General features: G+C 34.2%; 1 non-coding gene across 1 annotated transcript; it reads left to right on the forward strand.

The window, feature by feature from the left end:
* Window positions 1–24,665: 24,665 nt before the first annotated feature.
* Window positions 24,666–24,770, forward strand: LOC129062790 (U6 spliceosomal RNA). Its single transcript, XR_008528308.1, has one exon. It is a non-coding gene; the product is annotated as a U6 spliceosomal RNA (small nuclear RNA).
* Window positions 24,771–25,202: the final 432 nt, after the last annotated feature.

Below are 25,202 nucleotides of genomic sequence, written 5' to 3' on the forward strand. Positions count from 1 at the left end.
TTACCAATTTTTACCAACACACATGGAAGAGCTGATTGATTATAAAATGTATTTTAGGTGAATTATTGGCTGTCATATTTGAAAAAAATGAAACTTTATTTTGAGAAAGGAATCTGCAAAAATTTATGCAGGATACCAACCTATTCATCCATAATATCAATCTTATTATTTGTCTTTAAATTCATACATTAGGAAATTTCTTTTTAATTGATTGATATTAATGTCGAAGTGGTCTACTTAGAGATAGTAGCAGAATAAATATTGGCCAAATATGATTAAAAACCACTAAAGTAGACATATATATGTATAAAAGGATTTGGTTTTTTCCTTGCTTTGTGAGCTGATATTTCCATAATATTTGGTAATGTGTTACTTGCACATGCTTAATGGAAGCTGTATTTCTAAGAAGAATTTTATAAAAAGTATCAAAATGGAAAACACTACAGTCCTGGGGAAAAGTCTTGAAAAGAGAACAAGATAAACTGTGGGTCCACACGGCAGGTATGTGCGCGCTCCAGGGAAGGGAGGGAGAGCAGCTAACCTGTAATTGATCGCTGGGAGACACCGACCGAGTCTGTGCCAATTTGTGTGGAGGCCAGAACACATCATTCAGTTCTTTTAATGGTTTCTTCATATTTCTATAAGATTTTGGAAGCTGCCAATAGAAAATTTAAAAAATGATTCCCAAGAAAAGCTATTTTTCCTCTTTTCTCCCCCAATCTCCCCACCTCATACTCTTTTCCAGATAGTGTGCTAGGCATACAGTCCCAACCCTTGAAAACAATCCAGTAGTGTGTGTGTGTGTGTAAGAGTGGCTTAATTATAATACCAGAGAAACATTTTAATAAATCATAGAGGGAAAGCAATTAGCTTTTCTTTTACAAAGTCAAAGAATGCTCCATTGATGATGTGATCAAGTTTACTCAGTTGAGGACTTTAAATGAATAGCAATCATAATACTTTGTACTCCTATACTGCAATGCCTTTTCCATCTTCAATTTATATATACTATTTATGAAATCCTCACAAAAACAAATATGTTGTTTAAAGCTATTCTTTTGGTTTGTAATGAGACCAAAACAGACACCAGGTTCCTCAGACTTAGCTCAGAAGCAAAAATGTTGGTTCATCACAAGGACAAGAATAGTATGTATACTACTCAACTTTAACAGTTTTCTATGAGAATCAGTTAGGAATAACTAGGTAATACGCATTTTTAAACACAAAATAATTATGTGAAAAGAAATTATTTCAAGCTTGTATTTTCCATTTAACAAGGTGTGTATTTTTTTATTTTTCGTATGTAGGTGATATTTGTTTATTGGTAGGAGATGCACCCCTGTGGAGCAAGATGTCAGAAAATCATTATCTTAGCAGCTGGAAATTCACTTGAATTGGAGTTTGTCCAGAGAAAATAGGATGCTAAATAATGACCCTATATTTTCCACATAAATGTAGTAGAATATAGGAAATGATTATTTCCTATATTATGATTAAGAAAAAATATGAATTCTTAAACTGCAATGAATGAATTAATCTAATTTAATGGTTTTGTTTTTAAGGATAAAGAATGATGATGTATACCATTTGCTCTCTGTTAGTAGAAAATGCTATTTCTAATTTATGAGTGAAACTCATTTATATTTAAACTAAAACAAGTTTCAGAGAGAGTATGTGATATAGCAATTAATTCAGTTATCATATGTAAAGTAAGCCCAGCGTAATTTATTCAAGTCAACGTCAAGGTATGTTTTCTTATTCACTACAGCTATTTATGTAACAACACGTTCACAGTGATAACCACTCACCATTACTGTTGCACTCTCCAATAGCCTAAAACCATTGCTAGTTTTAACTGCTTGACAAAAATATTTAATACCTTCTTTATTAGTATTATGCATCATAAGAATATGGATGAAAAATGAAAAACATATTTTGTTCCATTTAGAATATATTGTTTTGTATTTTTATAAGAACAGTGAAAATTAAAGAAGCTCAACAGTCTTAATTTCATTATTGTCTTACTATATTTTTCAGTACAACCAGGTTATGTTGTGATATGTGTATTATTTCAGTGTGTAGAAAATATTTTCTTGCCCAACATATCAATTTCCCTTTCTTTTTTTCTTTTCCTCTCTCCTCTTCCTAATACTTTCATTTCTAATAAATTGGATATTTATTATTTTAATTTGGGTATTTTACTCTAAGTTAGTTTAGATTGGACATTTTGAGATGTACCTGTTGTGTCTGCTCTCTTCTTCCCCACTTACTGGTTCAGTAATGTCCTCAGTTAACCCGCAGTTCCAGTTGCTGAGGCCTTCACCCAGACTTCCGCAGGTGCAATGGGAATGGATTTGCAGTGTCCTCTGCAGTAATAGAGCAGCAGAACGCTCATTTCCGAACAGTAGCTGGACTTGGTGGCCTGCAAACTCCGTTGAGGCGCTGGTTCACATAATCTGCTGCCAAGGGCAGTGACATGGTGATTGTTTTAAGCATCCCTTCCCTAGGTCACCACAGGGAGCCGTATCCTTGGTCATAAGTAGCTAAGAAAACTGAGTCTGGTTGAGTTCATAAATTGGAGCTCCCGTCATATACTTTTGTTTCCTTAATTGTTTCTTTCAAGCTTAACAGCTTCTCTTAGAGACATCCAAAGTTAATAGTTACATACATTTTCCATTAATAGTGAACACTTCTCTCATTCTCAAATGAATGTGTACTTCAAATGCATCAAATGGATAGTCTCTACTCCCTTTAAGAGTGAAGCAATTTTTAGCCCTGACTGGTGTGGCTCGGTGAATTCAGTGCTGTGCTGTGAACTAAAGGGTCGCCGGTTTGATTCCCAGTCAGGGCACATGCCTGGGATGTGGACCAAGTCCCCAGTAGGGGATGCTCGAGAGGCAGCCACGCATTGATGTTTCTCTCCCTCTCTTCCCCTCTCTAAACACAAATAAATAAAATCTGAAAGAAAAATGAAGCAACCTTTAATGCCTTACATTTGATTTCTTTGTGTTTGGTGAAAGCCAGGTAACTTCATATCTATCATAACACAGCATGATTTAAAACATAAAAATTTAAAATCAGTTGCTTATTCTGATAAAAGTAAAACCATTGAAACACTTTATTTCATTTGTATCTAAGTGTGTATGAGATTTTCAAGTAGTTACTTGATATTTGAATAGGAAGAAGCTAATCAAAAAGAGAGGAACAATTGAACAAAACCTCACTTTTTTCCTAACTCACGGTACTTATGTCTAGGGCCAGAAAGTAGGCTAAATATAAGTTCTTTATTAAGGACAATTATATCTCCATTCTTTTGTGTATTTATTAATTAAAATGCATTAAAGACGTTTTAGATGTTAGTAACTGTGTTACGGGCTAGTGACATGAAGGAGAGAAAGCCTTGTCTTTGTTCTGAAAGGAAACATGATAAACATAATAGCCAATATTTATTGAATATTTAATACTCTTAAGGAGCTTACATATATTAACTCATTCAGTCTCCATAGGAACCCTATTCTGTATTGATGAGGAAATTTGCCCTTTGCACATAGAAGCGTTAGAGCCAGGATTCCAAACCATGTGGTTCGATGGTTTAAACTATTTAACTCCCTGAACAGAGGCACACGTCGGTTGAAATCGGAAAGCCTCCTTTGCAGATGAGGTGATCTGGGGAATGTTATAGCCTATTTATGGGTTATCTGCTGGGACCTAGTCCTCTTAAGGGAACATTTTTTGAGGTTTGCCTAATATATTAAGGGAAATATATTAAAATTTTAAAATGTATGAATCAATTCCTATCCTCCCCAAAGGGATCTTGACTAATATGAAAGAAATTCTAAAAATAATAGGAACTTTTCAGAAGTAGAAAAGGCAGGAAAACAAATACTAGGTTTCCTGTTTGATGCATAAGTGTACTTTAGGAGAACAGTATTCTCTCTCTCCCTGGCTATCCCTCACCAACCCTTTTGGAGAAATCATTAGTGGAAGATGAGGATAATTTTCTACAGGAATGAAAATTAAAAAAAACAAAACAAAACAAAACAAAACAAAACAACAAAACGTAAGAAATACTTCAAAATTCAATCTAGCCTAGGACTCAACTAAGAATTTTTTTTAATATTCTTATTTAACTCTTTAAATAACTTTAAGAGATAGGTACTATTACAACTATTTCCCAATTTGGAAAACAAGCCTAAAAATTTTGGACTTTCCCTTATGTTCAGTGACTCAGTGGAAATCCACTGATGAAAATAAACAGTTTGTTTACAGAACATCCCAAGTAACCTGTCACTAGCAACTGGCCATGCGCCTCTTTCCTTCTTGCTGATTCTGTAATGCTAAATGCACTCATTCCTTAGTCCATTTCCAATGACCTGGCTCGATTCATCCCAAAACCTACTGCCAGGCAGTCACCTCCACAAAGCGACAATGCTTCCTAGAGAGACATAGTTAATTCCTTATTCTCTAATACTCTGCAAGAGAAAAAAGGACTTGAACTTTGAAAGGAACAAAAGCACCACATGGATATTCCCTCTTCCCCTGGAGTCAGTTCACGATTTTCCACCCCTTCCTAAAGAGCAACCTATTTTCAGCCCTGCGCTCAGATTTTCCATTCTCATTCCTTTGGAAAGTCTGACCCTTACGCAGGAAAAAAATGCCCACTTTCTTATACTTAGCAAACTGCAGCAGCCCAGCTTTGAGTGAGAGTCAGTGGGTGGCCGTCCCCTGGGGCCACCCAGGCATTTCAGAACCGAGTGGAGCTGGGGCTCTGGGCTCACCAGCAGGGCGGATGCCCTCTGTCTAACTGCTTCTCTAACAGTGATAACAGCCACTGCTTCCTTTAATGGCTCTTTTCAACAATTACTGAAGAACCAAGACCTCCTTACTCATTGATCGTTAATTTTCCCCACAGTTGATAAAAACTTTTTTTTTTCTGAATTAATGTACTGGCTCTGAATTCTGCAGTGTCACTATTTAATTTTCATTGTCAACTGCAAATGTTGAAAAATAAATACCATTAACTGTTATTTAAACAAATCAGACTGTTGGACTTTGGGAGACAGCGGCTAACAAGCAGATGGTGGATAACACATCACTTTTACTCTTGTGAATCTGCATGGATTTACTTTGCAAACTCTGACTTAGCCACCTCTATTGCCATGGTAGTTTTTTTTCAAATGTGTGATTTAGGAAAATTTCAGTGCACATGTTCAATCCCTCTCCAGGCTTCTGTTCGTGAGAATCAGGAAGGCTTGCGAGGTCCTGCCCATGCCCATGACAGGGCAGCCCCGCTTAGGGGACCCCTGTGTGAGCCTCCCCATCAGGCCTCGTGAGAGCCAAGTACACCTGTCTCAGTCCCAGGATGCAAGCTGGCACAAGTCTTTTCAATTGATATCAATGAAGGCCACATAGAATACAGCTCTGATTTTCTTTACGTCCCCTAAGGTCCTGGGAGGATTCAGAACCTTTGGTTCATCCTTTAACATTCAGAATATCCATCACATTGTGGATAAAGCTTCAGATAAATTAGGTGATTAAACGTTAATCTAACATTAGGACACTTGTTTGTAATCACGTTACTTTTAGCAATTAATTACCTTTATAAAGGTGGGGAAATCAGTTTGTCCCTGATACCAGTCTATTTATCTGTAAAATGAGAAAACCAAAACTTGCTACTAACTAAAAGTCCAGTTTACATCTTATGTTATTGCTAAAGTCCACTTTAATCTAATATTACTGTTCATAGCTTAACAACCCATTAACAATTTTATAGGCTCAGCCATCCATGTTTCCCTTCCGCAATTATAACAGTGTCTTCGTGGTCACCCGCTCTAGCTCTTTCCTACCCGATCTGTTATTGGCAAGGAGGTCAGACATATTCCTATAAGGCATTTCTGATCATGTCATGTGGCCTCAGCATATTCTTTAGGTTATAGATATAAAACTTAATCTGCAAATGTAACCAATTCCCAAATTTTTTATTAATCAGCGCCTGATTATATGTACTTATACTGAACTGCTTCACATTGCTCAATGATTCTACCATATTTTGTTTTATGCTCAGGATCTCTAAGGAGGCTCCTGATTATAGGCAGAAGGTTTTTTTCTTCATTCTTTGTTTGCCTAACTCTTATAGTTTCTTCAGAATTCAACTCAATGTTTATTTCCTTTTGGGAGTAACAAACTTCTCCACACACACACAAAAATCCACCAAAGTTGGAGCATAATTACTTTGTTATGTATTTATATTGTACTTTATTTTTTACTTTGAGTACTGCCATTACTTTTTATCTGTTTTCTTCTAGCTGTAGATATAGTTGATGTACAACACTGTATAAGTTAAGGTGTATAGCATAGTGACTTGACATAAACACATTGTAAAATGATTATAACACTACATTTAGTTAACATCTATCACCTTACATTGTATTAAAAAACAATTTTCCCATGTGGTGGGAACTTTTAGGATCTATTCCCTCAGCACCTTGTAAATGTACCAGACAGAAGGGTTTACTGCATTAATCATACTGTACATTATATTCCTAGTATTTATGCTTGGAAGTTTTATCTTTTGACCACCGTCACCTAGTTTTCCACCCCATCTGATGTGACACAATGCATCTATAATTTTTCAGCCACTACTATGCTGTAATTGAAAGAATGTGGACTTTGAGGTCCAACAGACCTGGTTTGGACCCTTTTTTCCACTACTTACTGTTTGTGTGCACTTAGGCAAATGTCTTGCATTCTCATAGCCTCCACCTCATCCTTTGGAAAATAATAAAATACTTAACATGTAATTGATATTAAAAAAAATATAATTCATGAATAGACCTAACACATAAATTAGCTTTTCAAATGTTGGCTTGATATCATTAGGTTAGGATCTTTAAATTCACCCAATTCAGTCCCAGAATTTGCATATAAATTAACTTCAGATCAATGAGTTTATTCAGAGTGATAAATCGCAGTAAAGCACAAATATAATGGGAAAACGGAAAGCCTACAATCACTGTCCATGGGAAGAAGAATCAGGTAGGAGACAGAACATAATGACTGAAGGGCTGATTGTTATATTGTGGTGAAATCATTAGCACGTTATTTTGATTTTTTATTCTCAGTGTCCTCACCTATGTATTGTTGCTACTAATAACTTTTATATGATTGCTACAATAATATACATTGATATGAATTGCATAGGTAAATAAATGAATAGATAATATACATATAAACTCTGTTTCATTGGAATTTAAAGATTCACTTGCTTTTAATGATGATGTGATTGCAAAATGATAAATGTAATGTCAAAATTATAAAAACACTTTGTGCTAAAAAGCACTGTCATTCATGTGAATAACACCCCAACTTAAAAGCGTTTAATTGGTACCTAAGTGCTATGCTTTGATTTTACTTAAGAAAAATTATAGTTGAATTTCTTTCTAGGTTAGGACCTAGTTTTGTCTTTACCCTTCATTATTGGTATACTTTTCACATTATTATAAAGGTCAGAATAACCCACAGAGTAAAAAAGGAAATTAATGGATTTTGAATCAGGGGGAAAAAAAAAACTGAACTTTACTCAGAATTCTATAGTGGCCCTCTTCAGTATAGAGTTTCAGGGAAGAACTTGCCAGTGAAATTTGCAGAAGAACTTATGTAAATAGGCTAACGTACTTTTATGAAGTGGGCTTTAAACATTAGTTTTCTCTCCTCTCTAGTTCGGTATATTGTGATAATAGTTATCACTGTATCTCTCTTGCTCTCTTTCTCACTCATACATATTCTCCTTGGTATCATACAGGTATTCTATATAAAGCGAAGGTATTATCTATGTCTAGTTATTTATTCATAAACAAACAGAAACATAGGTACATCTATGTGTATATATGAGTATATATACACATATATGATCCATATTTAATATATTATATATAAATATATATGAAGAGATATTTTTGTTTCTACTCTGCTTCTTTTAGGGGAAAATGACACTTTGTAGTCATGCAACATATTGTACTGTTCAGTGAAAGTAAGGTATGTCTTCAACCACAACTTCTATTATTTTAACAAGAATATCATTTAATTATGAAATGCTGATTAATTCCTATTTGTCTTTTTTTGATTGCCCAATTTAGCTCTTTTAATTCTAAGCTGTATTGTATACCACCTACCCCTCTTTCCTACACTTTATATTTTCATATTAATATTATGTTTAAAGTACAGTCTAAAATCAATATTGACTTTTGTTTCTACTCACCCTCTGTCTTTAATCAGAATCACATTTCTACAAGAGAAACATCCATGAGAAAAAAATTTGCAATGCACATGTACCCATTTTTTTCTAAAGATATATGCTATAAGGTAGCAAAATTGAAATGTAGGATATATGACCAAATACAAATATAACATTTATCTTCTATAGAATAGCGAAGAATTGTCAATACTTATTGCTATTGCCTCAAAGCTTGTATAGTATAAATTTAATGAGAACCTTATGTTTAAAATCTCAACAAGTATTATGGAAAACAGTTACTTTTCACCATGAGTATAATATTACTAAATAAGTTAAAATAAAATACCTGAAACTATTATTCAATAAATGGAGTTTAGTTAGTTTTTCAGTTTTTTTCTTAGAATTTAAACAAATGATCTATTTATATCAACATACATAAGTTGCATGTGGATTCATATAAAAATTTAAATTGAAACATAATTTGAGTTAGGCACTGCTGGCACCTTAATCTTATTTTAAGTAAATCAATACATGTAAATTCACTTATACTGTATGTAGTTTATTTTTCTAGAAACACAAAAGTTACATTGAATAATCAAAGGGTATAAAAGCTTAATTTGTTTACTGCTACTACTTATTTTTCAAGTATATAAATATGATTTTCATGGACATGATTAAAATAAAATGCAAATTTACTCCCTTGGCTCTTTTTAAAAATCATTTCTGGTGGCCAAGACACAAAAACAATCAAAGTGTCCTTGAGCAGCTGATCGGATAAAGGACATGGACTTCAACTCAGCCATAAGAAAAACGCCCTGCCATTTGCCACAACATGGATGGGCCTTGAGAATATCATGCTAAATTATGTAAGTCAAATGGAAAAAGTTACGTACCAAGTGATTTCACTCATATGCGGGATATAAAACTGGAAGCAACAAATGAACAAAAATGCATAGTCGCACAACAATAGGGCAGTTACCAGAGGGAAGGGAGGTGGAGGGAGGGCAGTAAGGGTAAAAGAGGTCAAATACTCACCTGTGGTGATGGCAGACGATTGGACTTTGGGTGGTGGGCACATAATGCAGCGTGAAGACCACGTATCATAGAAATGTATATGTGAACCCTATATAATCTTAACCAATGTTGCTCCCAGTAAATTTCATAAAATAAAAAAATAAAAATATTTCTATGGTTACACTAAATCAAAGTATTGAAAGAATAGAACACACATATGATCACCAAGCTAGAATAATTTAAAAAGAGTAGAATGAAAAAAAAAATGATTAAAATGAGAGTAAAAAAGGAAAGAATGAAAAATAAAAAGGTTGGGAAAAATGGAAACCAAATCTTAAGATAGTATTTGAAATAAATATATCAATTTTATAATAAATATAAATGGGTTCCAGGTTGCATTAAAATATAAAGACTACTATGCAGGTTTTAAACCACTAAAAAATTTAATAATTTTAAGTTTAAGAGGAGTTGGTAAGCCAATAAGTATACAGAACTAGGAAGGAAATTAAGTTGGGGAAAGAATGAAAGGCATTATATGATTTTATCTGATGATGATATTGTTACTCCTTCTTTCTTCTAGTGGTAGTATTGTGTTTCCTTTTCCAAATTGCAGGAACTTTATGAGAATACAGTCTCTATGAAACAAGTGATGTTCTTCCCTGCTTGATTTATTCAGTGATTGATATAAGTTGGCAGGATGGAATTTCCAAAATTCAAATTGCACTCTGAGATAGTCCAACTTAAAGTATAGTTTATGTTGTGCATGTAAATTCACATCGGGGCACACAATGTGATATACAAGTGATGTTTCACAGAATTGTACCCTTGAAACCTATAAAATCAGCTCATACTGAGGTGCAATAAAAGCTTGGATAATGTGGATTTAGGCCCAGCTATCCATGAGCTTACCATCTAAAATCACAAGGACAGAGGGACATCACAGTGTTGGTTTAAATATCCAAATAAAGGGTTTTTTCACATGTTCAAGAATGCCATGGACCATGCTGTGTTTCAGAGGGAATACCTGAGGGATTTATTTATTTCAGGAGAGCTAACAAGGCTTCGAAACAAACCTGTGAAGTCCTCTACTTGGAAACAGAGGGGATAAAATAGAAATAGTAGAAAAATGTTTATATAATAAAGATATTGTGATTTAGAAACTATACTTCTATTGCCCAATTACAAAATCGTCAAACATTCAAAGCTCTCAGATGACTCATCAACCCACATTGCTTTCAGGTACCATGGATAGCGTGCCCTTGTTTCACGAAGTTATAATTTCTCTCTATGCTGAACTGTGTCACTTTTCAATCAGAATGTACTCATATTTTCTTTTTTCTTTTTATTTTTTTTAACATTTATTCACATACCATTTATACAGACTTTGAAGGACCCTTTTTCTAAACATTCGAGCAACTTCTGTGCCATAAAGGCATTGTTGTGACAAAAAGTGTTAGTGCTGTTTTAGTTTACACAGCTGTGTGGGTTATCTCACTAATTTACTTGCCATTATTGAACCTAACACACAGCCAAATTGGGCCAAATATAACTGGTGTGGTTGAGGTTAGCTGGTGGAATGTTGGCAATGGGGGTGGGTAGGTTTCAGGTAAGACAGCCTCAAAAAAATCAGAGTATGGAGTGTTTGACAGTTGGGAAGGTTGAAGAGTCTGAGAGCCAAGGATGGAGAGCAGGGTGGAAAGAACAGGAGAAAAACAGAAGACTGCGTAATGACATGACATAGCTTTAGTCACTCTTTGGTGTCCTCTTGTATACTACATTTTAAGCATAGACCATACTGAATATACTGTATGCTTGAAATCATTGTATGAATAGATTATTTATTGTCTAACTTTTAAAATAATTTTGGGATTGTACTTTTGAACTTAGTTACATTTTGGATGGGATATATATTTTTTAAATTTAGTTACTATTATTATGAATCATTGTTTTTTCATGGTGTTACCTAAAGAATGCAAAAAAAAAAGACAAACTATGTAAGTCAACAATGTAAGTGATAGACTACATAGCAAAAGATACAAACAAAAGACTTTAATTGAAAGTAAAATAAGGACTTGAAATTATTTGAAAACCATTGTAACCAGACTGTTAAAGAGAACTTAGATTGCTTGGATATCAGCAGCACTGCCAGACACTATCTTCTTCACACTGGTTAGAGACATAGCAATTAAGAAAATGCAAAAGGGTTTGATGCTAGATAAAGAAAAAGACACTTCTGATCTATGATAAACACATTTCAAGATAATGGTATTCAGATCTCAGGTTTCAGAAAAGGGAAACATTTGTACCATGGACACAGCAACAAAAGCACCAGTTACTATCAAATTAATCTCCAAGGAGAAGATCTTGTCCCTGAAGATCTGTTCTATCCTTCACATCTTCTCAACTTATTCGCGAAAAGAAAAATAGTATGAAGATAAGCTCTTATCTCCAAATACATCATGGAAGTATAGGAGAGTGGCTGAATGCAGGATGGAAACGAAGGAATAAAATCATCAATCTCATGTATGTGTAGATTAGTGCAGGTGGCAGGTCATCACATCTGGAGGAAGAGTTGCCCGTGGCTGTGGAAGAAGCAGTTTTAGGAAGGAAAAACCAGAGTTCGGACTATCTGGCTGCTTAGGGAGAAAAGTAATTGCTTGCAGACTACTAATTATCTGGGACTTTCTATTCCCATTTTATGAAACTTAAAAAGATGAAAATTTAAATCCATTTATATTAGTTTTTTTTATTACTAATTCATTAATGAGTCTCAACTTAATAAGTCATTGAATTATTAATTCAGTGTATATCCTTCTTTGTATAAGATATACATAAATACGTAGTTTTGCTATTTTTGCAATTGTTTACAATGGCTATATTCATTCTATTTTAAATAATAAATGTAGTTATTTATTTTATGTAAAGGGATGGCTAAGCAACATTCTATATTACATATTTTAATATGAAAATGCCCCTAAAAATCGAGTTAACACTTTCTTAGAATATAAGGAAGTCAGTGGCTAAATTTGTAAAACCTCTTGGGTATCTTTATGCTGAATAAATATGTCCTTTATAGTCATTTAATTTATTTGATATTTCATTTAATGTTAATCTACTGGATTAACTTTTCTTGCCCCAGAGAATACTCTGATAATTTTTATTACCTTCAAATGTAGAGCAGGATGAGTGTGGGTGGGACTAAGAATGATTTTTAATTCCGACGCGGCAGGATGCGGCATTATGGGATATAGTAGTCTCATTGTGATGATCATATTTGTATCATTTCACTGGAAGTGCCGTTCATGGTTCCCTTTTTGTGGCTCTATTTACACACCTTATTGCCATGGTTTTAGACACATGGAGGATATATACACTTCCTCTTATTTTGTCTCCATTTTCTAAACATATAAACATGTATACCTCCTTGTCTATAAGGAACTAAAACATTTAAAGGTGGGAGCTGATCATTTTGTTCACCACTTACTTGTAAAGAACTTTGGTAGGTGTTTCATATGTCAATAGTTCCCCTAGCAATAAAACTGAGTAGTAGGGATGCAGAGCCCATTAAAGAGAAGTGAAGGAAAGCATCCTAACATATTGTCCCTAATATTAAGGCTGAAAACTGCTCGATTACACGGAAACACACACACACAGAGACACACATTAGTAGAACCTCAGCACTGTTGATATAATTACATAGTTTGTGGACCCCGTTAGGAATGAAAGGAAGGATGAAAATTAGTATCCTCCTGTCTGAGTTTTTATTTCTTTTATTACTCATGAGACTAGGTCAGTTTTTATGTGCTATTAACCATGTGTTCTCTGTAACTTGTCTGTTTCTGTCCTTTGTCCATTTTTATATTGAAATAGCTCTCTTATTTTTTTTATTTATATGGGATCACAATATTATTATAAGTACTATTTGTCTTTTATATATATCACAAATATTTTCCACTGTAATTTATCTTTTAGCTGTATTCTTTCTTTCCTGGTGTCGTTTTCTGATTGTAAAAGTAACGTGCTTTTTTAGCATAGAAACTCTGAAAAATATATAAAGCACAAAGTAAAATAAATTGCCAATTGCATCATCTGGAGAAAAAAATAAAGAATAAATGCCCTGAAAAATACTTTAACTTACTTTATAAGGAACCACAACAGCCAAGTAAGGTCTTTAACAATGTATTATCTTTAATCCTTCACCTTTCCATTTTACTTTCCCAAGGCTGCAGGTCGCGTTATTTATCTTTCATTCTTTCAAATCTTCAGCGAGTCAGTAAGTTCACCTACTATGAACTACGTAAGCCATAGAAAACAACCGGGGACTGGTCTGCGTGGCTTCATACGCATCTGGCATGAAATGGATATGAGATTCCGCAAACGGAGAGCTGGAAGCGGGGCGCCCTTCCACGAGGCCCTGGGATTCCAGCCCACGGTTCCGCCGGACCCTCTGCGAGCCGCGTTTCTCTGGCCCTTGCCAAAGCCTCTGCGTTAGACTTTGCCAACGAGGGACACTCAAAGGAGGCTGCAAAGATGGAGGAGTAGGAAGGGACCTGCTCTCCCTAGAAGAAGCCGTTCCCTTCCGCAGCCGCAAGAGAATAGGGTTTTCAGTTTTTCCCACACGTGCAGAAGCGGCTTCTCTGCTACTCCTGTGCTTATGCGGCCCTTTTTCCCAGCTCAGAGGCCGCAGGCCTGAGGGAGCCGGGCCCCTTCCGCGGAGGCCTGAAGCCCGGCTCCAGGGGCCCTTCCCCGGAATTTCTGCGTTTTAATAATCAGACTGTTCTCTTCTTTCATCAGCCGTAGGCTGGCAGCCTCTGCCAGCACTGTGACCTCCGTAACGGAGTATTTGTTTTTTTTTTTTTTTACCTCATAGCCATCACTTACTTTCTGTTTCCAGTGCCTCAGTATAATGTATTTCTTCCTTTAAATAATTGGTGCGACACCTATTTGCTGGATACGGAAGTGTTTCTAGAAGCCCACGTCTGTAAATGCCCCTCCTTTCTCTTCAAATCGCTTGAATCCTCTAGCTCTTGGTCCTGTGTCCTTTTTATACTTGTTGGCCAGGCTTTATTCATGATTTTCATGTTGATCAATGACTCTACCAACCCATTATCAACTGCTGATTTTCCGTGTCTATTTAACCATACGATTTTTTTAAAGATTTTATTTATTTATTTTTAGAGAGAAGGGAAGGGTGGGAGAAAGAGAGGAAGAGAAACATCGATGTGTGAGAGAAATATCTATGTGTTACATCTCACACGCCTCCAACCAGAGATTTGGCTTAAAAAAAGATTTTATTTTTTAGAAAGCAATTTGGCTATATAATAACTGTGTCTCCCTTGTGCTTCTGGGTTATCCCACGCTGAATTATAGAGTAAGGTTGCGAGTGTTTCCACGAGAAAGCCCGGTGCGTGCTCCGTTGTGAACAACCCACAACCTTTCACTTTGCGGGACGATGCTCAACCAACTGAGCCACGCGGGTCAAGGCTGACCATACCCTGGAAAGCACGTAAAAGCCACGGTGAATATTGCATTTTACCACAGAGCAATAGGGTTCTCCCTCATCCTTGCTTTCGCCGTCAGCACTGTCAGTGTAATAACTTCTGTAACCATCGTGAGTTGAAACTCTTCACCAAAACACTCAAAGTAAATTGCAGGAAAAAGCAGCCACAGTGAAGGAAGCAGGTTGTACTACAGAACACACGCTTCAGAAGGCAATGCATATGACATAACCCGTGTGTAAAGAAATAAAATAATTTCAGATGGTGACAGAATCAAGAATCACTTTAGCAAGTTGATGGGTAGCAAAAGCAAACGTAAGTAAAAGTAGGGGCAGGAAGAGAGGAGGAGAGGTTTGCCTTTATAATAATACATGTTGCATGACATTGCTCCTTGGGTTTTAGGTGCAGAAAAAGTAGGGTTTTATAACCAGGAGAGTGATCACAAGTTCTTTTGAAACTATTGTGTGTGAGCGGTGTGTGGAGCCTTCAAATAGAGTTGTTAATGTTGCATTTAAACTTAGATTTCTGGGGTTCAGGATGGGGGTGCAAATTTATGATAAGGGTGCATAGACATGTCATCAAGTAGTTAACGAAGCCCGGTCATACCAAATGACTATAAATAGTATATCTTGTGGTTTGCCAAAAATAAACTCTTAGGTTAGTTCAGCTCTGGTGCAGCCTGAACTGGACTTTCCTTGCTCACACTTGGTGGTTTTCCTCCTAGGTATATCGACCCATTTTGGATTTTTTTTTCCCTTGTGATAGACCACTATTTACCTGCATAAAGAAAAAAAAAATCAATATCTCAAAGTAGAATGATTAGTAATAGTGTCACCAAAGAGGTATTTTTTTTCCTCTGATAATGTGTGATTTAAACTTTTATTATTTGAGTTTTAGATTTTATTTTTTGTGAAGTCAATTTGGCTATATAATAACTGTGTTTCCCTTGTGCTCCTGGGCTATCCTACACTGAATTATAGAATAAGGTTGTGAGCATTTCCATGAGAAAGCCACTTCTCGACTGAATCTTAACTGAAAAGCAGGTCCTACTATTGATCAAGAATATGAAATTCATGCTATTTTATCTGTTTTATTATTTAAATTCCACATGTGCAGCAATCCTGTATTTTGCTATGTAATCACTTCACATAGTAAAATATGGATTCTATTATCCAGAAATCCAGGGCAAATAAGTCTCAGCAGTAGTTAAGCAAATTTACAAGGTGATGGTAAACTTTTAAAACTCATTTACTGTGAAGAGTGATCGCAGGTCAAACATTCCGATAGCCTGTTCTTCCAGGCACTAAAAGAGGCGATTTCAAAAAAGTTTTTTGACAATGTACAAGAGCTAATAGGCTCTCCAGTAACAAGGATCTGTACTTTTCATGTAATAGCTCCCTGAAACTAGTACGTCTAGTTTTTTGTATTCACTCCTTATCAGTTAAAACTCCTCCTAGTTATAAGTTAAAAATTAAAAATCTTGGACCTAATTATGAAATCCACATATGCACCCATCCCAGACCTGTTACAAAGATGTTGATTTAGTTACAGCTATAAAGAATTTCTTCCTACTTTTATTAATCAGAATTTTAATTATTGACAATAGAAAATAAACTTTACTATATCTAGTCTAACTTTCCTTGAAAATCAAGATAGTTTGTATACAAGGTACATTGCTTTTGAAGAATTGATTCACAGCTGCAAATATGAACTTAATTTCCTGAGTTTTTGTATTTGTCAATACAAGAAGGAAACTCATATAATATACAATGTACTATGCTTACAAGTATTTTTAATATTATACTTTATTAATATAAATGTGAGTCAAACACTATTAACTAAGATAGCTCATGCTTTATTTTAAAATCAAGTAATTATAAATCATGTAGAGCACATTGCGTAGAGCATGTTGTGATTTTTGTGCAATAACTCAGCCACTGCAGTGGGACAAGAGTCTGTAGTGAAACACCATCCCTTTATATGAAAATGTAAATAAAAAATACTTTCCTAAATTTCAGTGTAGTGGATATAGAAAGTCTGATATTTATAGACTCATGGATAAAATGGACACAGAACATTGGTACCTTGGGAACTTATTTTAAAGTTTTGCTTTTAATTATTTTGAAATATGTTAACTTATTTCTTTCATATTTTGAATGATTGGTCATTGCAATACTTTGCTGAGAATAATAGGAGGCCTTCAAATCCCCAGACAATCCTTATGACAAGAAAGATAATCTTTCCTCTTAAATTGTTATGCACTATTATTTGATATCATTTATCTGCCCTGCTGTATTTTGACAAATCTAACATTCTGCCATGTTCATATTCTTTTTCAGTAAGCTGGAGGGAAAGGTACTATTTTCTTAGCTTTGATTCATTTTTTTTAAAAAAAGAAAATATAACATTTCTAAAACTGTGCTTTAGAATATACTTTAAATTATTTTGAGAGGTATATCTAGAAGTGAAGATTAAATAAATGACAAAGGTCAATTATTATAAATCATATTTGTTAACAGAGGATGTCTAACAGTATTTAGGAAATAATTTATGTAAGATATGCCACATTAAAATCCTTTCCTTTTTTAATTTGGCAAATAGACTAAATATCCAATAAATATATAATATTGCTTATAAAAACTATTGTTAATGTAAAGAAAATGTATTAGGAGAGTCTGTCTCAAAAGGCTTTTCCAAAATGTGAAAATACTTAAATATGTGTTTTTCAGATTTGATTATTATAATGAGAATATATTAATAAATAGGCCAGTGCATTCTCCCTTCCACTCCAAATATTCACCTTTCTGTTTTTTTCTCTTTATAAATCATTACAGACTTTCCTAAAATTTTGTCATTTATTCTGACAAAATGTCCATTGTGTTCTGTGCTTTGTAAGAACCGGTTAGACTGACAGATGCCGCATGCGGAGGGCTCAGTAAAGCGGCGACCGCCGAGGGGAGTCCTCTTGCCCAAGCCGCTAAGGGTCTAACCTGGAGAGCACATATGGGAAGGACACATAATCACAAAGATGTATACTCTTTAAAAGTTTCCAAAATCCATAATCTTATATTTTTATTAAAATATATTTGCATTTTTTGAAAAATAAAAAAGTTGGGTATACAAGGGAAATCTCCAACACTCCCACACAACATCAAAAATAAATGCATTAATATATTCAAAAATAAATTATAGTCTAATTATCGTGTCAAAAAATGCTTAAAATAATACGGTCTCCAGTAGCTTTGTCTCATGTGACATGGTCCTTTGTTGTAATAGTTTGGGGCCAGATCGAGAATACACATTTTACACGAAGTCTGTTTTTCAATGCATGAATCATCTGGATTGTAAATTATCTACAGAAGTGGAGCTCTCTTTCTATAGCCAGACACCCGTTTCATACCATGTTAAAATCATTAATTAAGAGTGACTCCATTAGGTAGAACACTAAAATGACCTCCACAATGACCATGGACCTTGTATAATCCTCTGCCCTTTGTATGTGAATGAACCACTGACTATGATAAGATACTGCTCCTGTTATTATATTACATTTTATAACATGCTGGGATTTAGAAAAGAAAGATTACTTCAATTATGATAGTAAGCTCTTACTATCATAATTACATGAGCCTTTTAAAAACAATGTTTTCTCCTTTTGGCAATAAACAAACAAACAGATAAATAAGTAAAACCATTATTGTATTATGGAAAAAGATAATATTTTGAGGCCATTTAACCAATGTTATTCTTTAACTAATAACTTAACCTGTGTTGGGTATTCTGTCATTTATAGCATACAGTAGCAGTATTATAGCTCATAAATGTTTATGATATCTAATTTGTATTCCTCAGAAGACCTTGTAAAAATTTTCAAACGTAATGTTTATAAAATATTTATATCAAGCTATTGTAAAATGAATGACAAATATTTATTTCAGGTGTGAATATTCATACAATTTAGACAAATATACTTACAGGATAATCTTGATAAAAAAATTTTTAAGTTTAAAACATTTAGTATTATGTGTCATAGGTGATAAACATGATAAAAGCATATATGTTTATGTGAGTGTAATATGCATGTAAATATTTTAAGTGGAAAACTATGTATGCCTCTAATTAACTCACCTAACTTTTCTGCCTGTAGAGCATTTATGTTTCTGTCCCTCACTAAATACTGCTAGTTTGACAGCCTCCTCTTTTGCTGTCTTTCTGTTGATATGATATACAGGGGCATTCAGTAGCTCACACTCACAAGATTGATGATATTATTCAGGATTTTTTTAAAAAGCTTTTAGGTTATAAGCTAGATGGAAAGGACAAATCTACCCAGTCTGTTTCCTCAGAACATGTTTTTATAACTATGAAAGTCATCATGCTCTCTGAGGGGCTGTGTTCTCTTATGGAGGCTGCTTTTGACAAGCTGCAGAAAAATGTCTCTGATGTTTGAACCCCTGCCTTCAAGGACTGAGGTGGACTTTTAATAGATTCATTAGTTTGTTTGTTTTTTTAATTTCTCTTCCTCAGTATGTTTAAGATCAATCTAATTCTAAAGTGCTTTTATTTTATTTTGTGAGTGTTATTTCATTATGAACATTTCCTTACTTTGAGAAATTCTGAATATTTTCCAAATATACACTCAACAGTTTGTCACAGTTATAATCATGATCATGTTGCTATTTTTCTCCAGTAAACCTTGCCTTGGTATTGAATTGATAGCAGTGGGCTTGATTTCCTGATTTGTTATTTTTTACCTGTGTTTCCTCCTATATTCAAAAAGATGTTTAATAGTCTGATCTATTAGATTAACACCTGTAGTGTTTAAAAAATAACAAACTTCTGTTTTTCTATCTTCTTGACTTTCTTCCACTCTTTGTCTACAGCATTATTTTCTTGATTTCACTTTTCTTTTGCTTCCCCCTTTCTTTGCTCAATGTCCTAACAATGCTACAAACACTTGATCTCCTGCTGACCTCAACCATCTATCCCGAATTCTCAGATGCCATTTGTCTCTTTCATCACGTATCTACTGAGTAGTGGTTCAAGAAATCTTTGCCCTACACCACATCAGTATCCAACAAGGGCGACTTTTTTTAGTATTATCGCCATTCAGTATAGAGAGTACTTTACAAATTACTCTCCCTAATTTATGTAATCCCAGTTCTTTTATTATTCTTGAATGAGAACATTTACTTCAGCTCAGGCCACTTCAGCTGCCTCCTAAACCAATCAAATTTCTTTGTTGTCGCCTTGATCCACTCTGCTGCCAGTCCTTTCTCTTGAATGTCTTTTGTCCTTTTGTACCCTTTACCCATCCAGCCATCTGGTAGTCAGTGGTTAAACATGCATCGTAAATCATATTTCACCTCTTTAGGAATTGTTCAGTGTTGGTTCCTGCACCAAAAGGTCCCTGTCTTATTTTTTATTTCCAAAACCAAATATCATGTTTTACTGCTTAAAAAATATGTGGCCTTGATGCATTGTATAGTTATTCCATAGTATCAATTTTATTCCATGTCTCTACCACCTCTCCTGTCCCCCATCAACAACTGTGAGCTCATAAAAATTATCTATACTTTGGGCACCTCTGTTACCAGAACAAAACAAGATATAAATCCACATGTTCTGAAATAAATGCCAAACCTATTTTCTCTTAGATGAAGTGAGATTTCATTCATGACATATTGATATAGTTTTGTTAATTGAGAAAATTCTGAATATTTTCATTTGAAATTTTAACGACAATCTTGTGGCATGTCCAACATCTTTTATTCTATAGTAGAAGAAACTTTGCTACAATGAGATGATAAAATAAAAAAGTTATTTCTGAGAAACCAATAGTTTTGGTATTAAAAATCATAAGGCTCTTGAAGCGAGATTAATCATTGGTTTTAAAGAAATAATACCTTTTATATTAAGATTATGTCATGTTTAATCAAAGAATAGAATCAATTTCTTTTAAAAGTCTTTTCAATATTTATATATTTATTTGAAATTCTATAAAGTCTACACTGTAGTAGAATTTCATAAAGGTTACTAGAAATAATCAATAAAATTGGCTTCTGAAAGGCTATTCACCTAAATCCACATATGATGACTTAGTTTTTTGAAAGCTACTCTAAATTTAAATCAAAGCAATTCCTAAGAATGTTTTCTCTGATTTCAAATCTTTATTTTTGAAGTGATTATGATATTTTACAGAAACAACCATGAAAATTAAGTCTTGTCAAGTCTTAAGGAGTCATTAAGGGACATCAGAATCTGAATTTATTAATAATATTTTTTTAAATTATCTAATAAAAATGATGCAGTGAGTTGAAGCAACAACAAAGATTTTTTTAATATATTGCTTTATTATTGGTCCAAATTAGAGTATAATTTCTTTGAAATAGTATTTTTTAAAATGAAAACATTATTATTAACCTTGAGATTCTAATATTTTCCTGGGGATAAGAAAATTTAGTAGGGAGACTCATGGTTTGTCTTAGTCCGATGGGTAATAGAGATACACTAAATCTTGATGAACAACTGCCTGTGATTTAAAACAAAAATAATATTTCAATTTATGGACTCTAAGTTCATTTGTGATATAAAAATATAAACATCATATTCATTGAAAATCAAAAGTATGAAGAATGGAGTTGTTAACTTGGTCAGAGCAGGTAGAGATGGCTCTACCTTTGGGAAGATAATGTAAGATATCCTGTTCCACTAACTTTCAAAGTATTAATTGCTCATAAATATTCATGAATATCTGTGTCACATTTATAGGCTTGTTTGAACATGCACAAATTATTCACTATTTAACTGCCAGTAATTATGCTGCAGACTTTTTATTTCATACTTCTGCATACTTAGGTAAACTAACCAATTTGAGGCCTTGTCATTGATTCAGAATTCTGCATTTAAATATAAGAAAAGTAGTTGCTATAATTATTGTAATTCACCATTTCTTTATTTTCAAAGCAAGGAAAAATGCAGAATGTATTAGACAATTTGTATGCAGCCAGGATTAATTATGAATATATTTCAAACTTTTCTTGTGTGTATAAAAATTGTTTAAAGTGTGTATTGTCGCCCATCCAATAGTATTTGCATTGTCATTATGAATGTTTAAAGGACATATTTTGAGAAAATCATGTTAATTTAAATATATATGAAAAAATCTATTGAACTGCTAATTGGAATATTTGTTCTTATATACATTTTTCCATACATACCAAAAAATGTTTCAAAATTATCCCCCTATTTTAAAAACTTCATACAATATGTGTAATTAAATATTTTAATAAAAGGAGTTTGAAGAAGGATAAAAATAAGCTCTATATTTATACTAGATTTTATTGTCAGTCACATATAATAATCGATAGAAACTAAAGCAATAAGAATTGTTAGTCCTATGTATGACACTATTTTAATAGATGCACTCTTCACAATGTATATACTATCTGGAAGTTTTTTTAGGGGGGAGGGCAGGGGTTAGTATCAGTTCTGAGCCAATAAAAGGTCATATTTGATTTTCTCTAATGCGGTTGTCTGTTAAATGGCTGCAAGTACTTTGGATAGAGTTTATGGAAAGAGTATAGACTAGTGGCTGTTTGCAGAAGGGACTAAAGATTTCCCTTTAACTGAGGGGCCCTGGGCGTGTAAACAAGCTTGCATCTGCAATAATTAAAAGTAATAAACCTTTTTATATTAATTTCATATTTAGTGTCTACTGATCAGGCCTATAATTTATCTACTAATATATGCCAAGGGATTTCTTAATTAGTTGGCCATCCATCAAAATACTTTATTGACTCATTTCTCCTGTTGTGGTTGTGAGCTCACATAGTTGGCGAATGCTAAACACCTCCGCCAACCTCTGTAGTACTTGAATCCTAGTAACCGCACAGAGGCAAGAGCACCCATCTTCGCGTTGACATCCTCTACAGCCATCGCCTCTCTACAAGGGCATCAGCACAGAGCTTCCCAAGCTTGCTCACATACACATATGTCTATGCCCCGATGAAAGAAGTATTCATCTGTACCTCTCAGGGTTATGGTCAAGGGATGGCTGAGGAGTGCCAAAGGTCTACAGGTCCATCTCCCTGAATCTTTAGACCTCTTATTTGTACATTATTTCATGGACGTTCTGACATTTCAGCCTCATAGACTACTATCAAATATTTAGTCCAAGCCTATAACCAAAATGGCAGAACATTAACACCACTGTAAGGTGCTCAAACCAATATACTAATATTAATCCTGGTGAACCAATGCATACTGCATTAGGGCTTTTTTGTTCTGTTTTGTTTTGTTTTTTGGTACAATCTAAAAAACTACCACAAACTCAGTGGCTTAAAAAAACATGCATGTGTTATTTCAAGTTTTGCATGTGTCCTCTGCTTCCCAGATGCTCCTAGGCTGTGGCTGGAGGCTACTCAGCTTCTAGACACTGGCTGCAATCTCCTACCATGTGGCCCTTGCCACCTTCTCCAGTTAGTTCACAGCATGACACTTTTCTCTTGTAGAGCCAGAAGGGAAAATCTCTTGTGCTCCAGTATGCTTACATGAATTTTTATATAACACAACTTAATTAAAGGTGACCTCCCACTATTTTTGTCACATCCTATTTTTTTAGGCACAAGTCACAGCTGCCCACCACATTCAAAGGTAGGGGATTTTACAAGAGTTAATTACTGAGGCTCACCTTAGGGGGTAGCTGCCAAAATACTCATCAATTACAGGTTTTATTTTTAACTAGAATATAAGCCCTATGAAAAAAAGAGAAAGTAATTTGTTGAAGAAATAAATGAATTCAATAAAATACAGTTTTACAAGTTGTATTATGAATGTGTTTTATACCCATTTGAACCTTAAAAATTTTAATTCTATATACATATTCTAGAAAACCAAAGCATCTAATTTTCTGTAAGTATAATCTATGGAGTGTTAATTAGTTCTTATTTTTATCACTATTTACAATATATAAAAGTTATAAACAAAAGTGAAAATCTGATTAAATCAGCAGTTACTGGTTTCTATCAGTTTTTCTCTGGTGTGTATTCCAATAGTACATTCCTCTCTGGCTCTTGACATACAATTTTATTTCAGTCTTTAAACATCACATATTTTAGCAGGAGTTTAAAATAGTTATCTTCCAGTTAGGATGCAGGCGGTGATGGATGCAACTTGGTTCCCTGGGGACCTTGTTAGAGAAAACCACTCATATGTTCAGTGAATATTTGAACAAATGGACCTGCTGTTCTACCTAATGCTAGTGTAATTCCTTGATATATGGTCACTGTGTGTGACAATTGATACTGTCACTTAGTTCATAAGCATAACATTTCTAAACTCATCGCAAAAGATGCATTTAATGCTTCTGTAAGTCAGGGTCATCATAAACAAGACAAAGAAATAAAAAAATTCTTGTCCAGGCAGTTACTCAAAAATAAATACATGTCCATAGTAGAGGAAATTAAGCTATTATCTCATTTGTAGATATGTATGTATATATACATGTACACACATATATGTATATATTATATATACATATATACACACACGTGTGTGTGTTTATTTATTTATTTGTATTAGGCCATTGTACAAAGCCTTAGTTGGACATTTTCCTGGATAGATTTTCTTCTTCAGGCAACAGGTATTTTATTACAGGGCTTTGTTGATGTAGCTAGGACTATCTAATCAATGGATAGTGTGAATCTATTTATGGATTGTGTAAAGCTGCCAAAAAAAACTTTAATCTGGTCTTCATGACCTAAATTGAAGCATCTCAGTTGATGTTCATAAATAAACTGATACTAAACATTCCAGATGACATCTTCGTGGATTAAGCCTAATGATTCCTTAGATGTTTAACACAGAAGCTGAAAATAAATATCAGTGTACATTTATAACAATACAATTTCCTTAATGGCATTTTTTAAAATGGGGCCAAGTAACAGTTAAAATTGGAATGCTACAGAGATTAGCACGGGCCCTGTGCAAGGATGACGCAAATTTGTGAAGCGTTCCGTATTTTTAGGCAACTAGATATTATATATAAAACGAAACAGTGATAGGTTAATCAAGATGATTGAATCCAAAAAAATTATTTTTTAAAAATCATTTTTTCGCCTTTATGCCTGTTCAGGGATTGAGGTGATCTGAAATAGGCTTTAATCCCTATATGACCTGGTCTATTTCTGGCGCACCCTTAATCCTATGGGGAGGGCCTTTGGGCTTCCTGTCCCCTGGTGTAAAGTTTACCGGCGTCCCAGAAGACTGGGAAACTGACTTTGGCTACCTATCCCCAAAACAGTGGCACAAAGAATTGTCATGCTGTGAATGCTTTGTTTTGTTTTTTAAACATGTCTTGTGGTTATATGGGTGTTCACTTTCAGATTATTTATATATGCAGCTATGATTTTAATTCTTTTTGGACGCGTGGAATACATAAAGAAACTTCAAGATCA

The sequence above is a fragment of the Pteronotus mesoamericanus genome, unplaced genomic scaffold (assembly GCF_021234165.1).
Source record: "Pteronotus mesoamericanus isolate MK-2021 breed Mesoamerican mustached bat unplaced genomic scaffold, CSHL_Meso_final contig_163, whole genome shotgun sequence".
NCBI lineage: Eukaryota > Metazoa > Chordata > Mammalia > Chiroptera > Mormoopidae > Pteronotus > Pteronotus mesoamericanus.